This window comes from Amphimedon queenslandica, unplaced genomic scaffold, assembly GCF_000090795.2.
Source record: "Amphimedon queenslandica unplaced genomic scaffold, v1.1 AMPQUscaffold_13370, whole genome shotgun sequence".
Lineage (NCBI taxonomy): Eukaryota > Metazoa > Porifera > Demospongiae > Haplosclerida > Niphatidae > Amphimedon > Amphimedon queenslandica.
The window spans coordinates 7,663-10,330 of NW_003546394.1; the positions used below are offsets into that span (position 1 = coordinate 7,663).

The 2,668-nt window shown below is 33.7% G+C and overlaps 1 long non-coding RNA gene across 1 annotated transcript; it reads left to right on the forward strand.

The window, feature by feature from the left end:
* Positions 1-1,959: 1,959 nt before the first annotated feature.
* Positions 1,960-2,209, forward strand: LOC109582626 (uncharacterized). The gene is made up of 2 exons (XR_002185168.1): positions 1,960-2,112; positions 2,161-2,209. It is a non-coding gene; the product is annotated as an uncharacterized LOC109582626 (long non-coding RNA).
* Positions 2,210-2,668: the final 459 nt, after the last annotated feature.

Consider the following 2,668-nt stretch of genomic DNA (forward strand, 5'->3'; position numbering starts at 1 on the left):
TTTTCAGACAAACATATTCATTCAGTTTTTGACCATTGCCTACTTTCATGATTGTAATAGAATTTTCGATGAGAGTAATAGGAACTCTGACTAAGAAATTGATCACAGTGACAACACAAGTATCGCTTTCTTTCTGCCATTTCATTAAAGGTGTCGTTTTCAGTTTTTAAAAGACCTATGCTTTAAATTAGAGTCATGATCCAGCACGTGTAGCTTTTTGGCGCCAGAAACTTCAGAAAGATGAGTACTACAGTCACTACACCTCGAGCTTGAGTGACCAGATTCTATCGTAGACCAGAACCCCAAATAGCACGGCCACTGAGGCAAGGGAGATTTTTTGCGTCTGCCGACTGAACACTATGAGCCTAATGAGGCACTATTTGACAACCTGACACTCGCTTTCGGTAGTGCCGGCTCCACTGAGGAGGAAGAGTCATCTATGGGGATTTCCCTGGAAGTCAGTAATTGAATTCATGCTATATCGTGTCACTGATGCTATCTTGTAAAAAGCCTTGGCTAACTTTTTTAATTCATAATGGCCGATGACCATGTTCAGCCTTTTATTAGTGCCGACTATCATGTTATGGTTTGAAAGATAGTTACAACAGTAGGTCAGTTGGGGAATACCATTGCTACCACAAAACCCTTTATACTTATATTATACAGTATCTTAAGATATTTTAGTCAAAACTTGTCTGTCAGTTTGTGATGAACGTTGAGTCAAGGCTCACTTAATAATAAAGTATAATTCAGTCATTTATTGTATATAATTATACTGAACTATGTACAGGGTAGATTTACAGGCCATTGTATCACTGCCCAATGTTTTCTATTATAGCTATAGTATTATCGCAACTTATAATCATGAACTTACTTTTTGTAGCATGCATCAACTTCAACTTCAGTATTGATTTCTAAGCTTCAACAGCAGCAAAGTATTTTAACGAGTATACAGTCAAAGCAAGAGGAGTTAAGGTACAATTGGCTGAACACACAATTTAGTTTTCGGAACACAAATTGTTTCCTTCATACTTATTCTACAATATATAATTGTTTCAATTTTTTTCTCAATTGTGAGATGCAATAAACTTTACTTAACTTTTTAAAATGGTTGAAAACTGAGTAAAGAATTCTTGAACATAATGAGAGTACTTTAATTTTTAGTAATATGATTGTTTTTATAATATTATTTTCTATTGACGTATGTTCCATCACTTGGCAAAAGTTCTTTAAGTTTTGCAAAATGGGCTGCAATCTCTCATAGAGTTTTGTTCACTTTCAAACATCAGTGTATCACAAAAGCATTTACTGCATACAAACTTGATTGAGTGTTTGCCTTCATTATGCCACGATTGCAAGCTTTAGAGCTTCGTAGAGCCTGCATTCACCAGATGAAACTGCTAAATAAACAATAGTTAGGAAATACATACTAGTGGCCATTTTTATTAATGGTTTGACTGATATGACATCATAACTTAACTCCACCTTGCAATTAATTTTTCCCGCCAGTTTTATAAAATACGGAGGTATCCAGAAATGACACAAGATCAAAGATGGCGTATAAAGTATGAAAAGTTATGCAGGAATTTTCTTTAATATTCAAAGTTCAATGATCTATAACTTCTAAACAGTGCATGCTAATAATTTAAAAATAGCACTAGTTGTACAACTTTTTCTCTACTATAAAATGGCAGCAATTAAAAAAATTTAAAATTTCATTCAAAAGTACCTTAAGCAAAGATATGGTTTTTGCTAATTCTCAGATTGAGAAACGACTTGATGTGCTAGAAGATAAAGTCAAAGGATTGTCACTTGAATCTAGTCCTTCAAGTTCATCTAGTGAGCGAAAAAAGATACGGGTTACAAGAGACCTTACCGTTAGTGAGCATGTTTATGCATTATTATTACTTTTTTTGTAGCAAAAGTGGCAGCAATTCATGATAAGCTTGATGAAGATTTCAAAACAGAAGAGAGGTACATATCATCATGATATATGCGGCAATTTTGGTATTTATAGTATTAAATCTGAGCACAATGTACAGATAAGAGATTGTCTTGTTCGTGAGGTTAGTTTAGCTCATAGTGAAAAGTATAAGGAAGCTGATGTTGCAGGTGATACATTGTAGAATATTAATGTCATTTTTATATTATCATTCATAGTTGCTGTCAAGCGCAAATATGAAAGTTTGCGGAGAACATATAAAAAGAAAAAGGAAATTATGAAGAGTTGAGTATAATTACATCTGAAGAAGAGAAGTACAGACAGAGGCGACGAAGGGTAATTTTGGTTATCATCACATTAGATAATGTATTTAATCATCAGAAATTTGACAACAGAGCACTAATGGTTAGAGAGAATGAAATGAAACACTGGAAACAGCTATCTGTTGATTTTATGTCTGAAGAATCAAATCGTGAGGATGTTACCTTAGCTATACATGAAATGCTTTGGCGCTCTAACAGTAAGTTAACATCACGCCATTTTCATCTTTTTATTATTTTCAGAACTATCTGAATTTTTGCATCTTCTTGACAAACGTTATGAAGATAAAGAGAAAAAGGAAGGAACTTTAATGGCATGTAAAAAGAGAGTTATGGGTGAACCATCATTATGTCATCCTCCTTAAAATGCTCCAAAATGGACAGTTGAATAAACTTAGTGTATAAT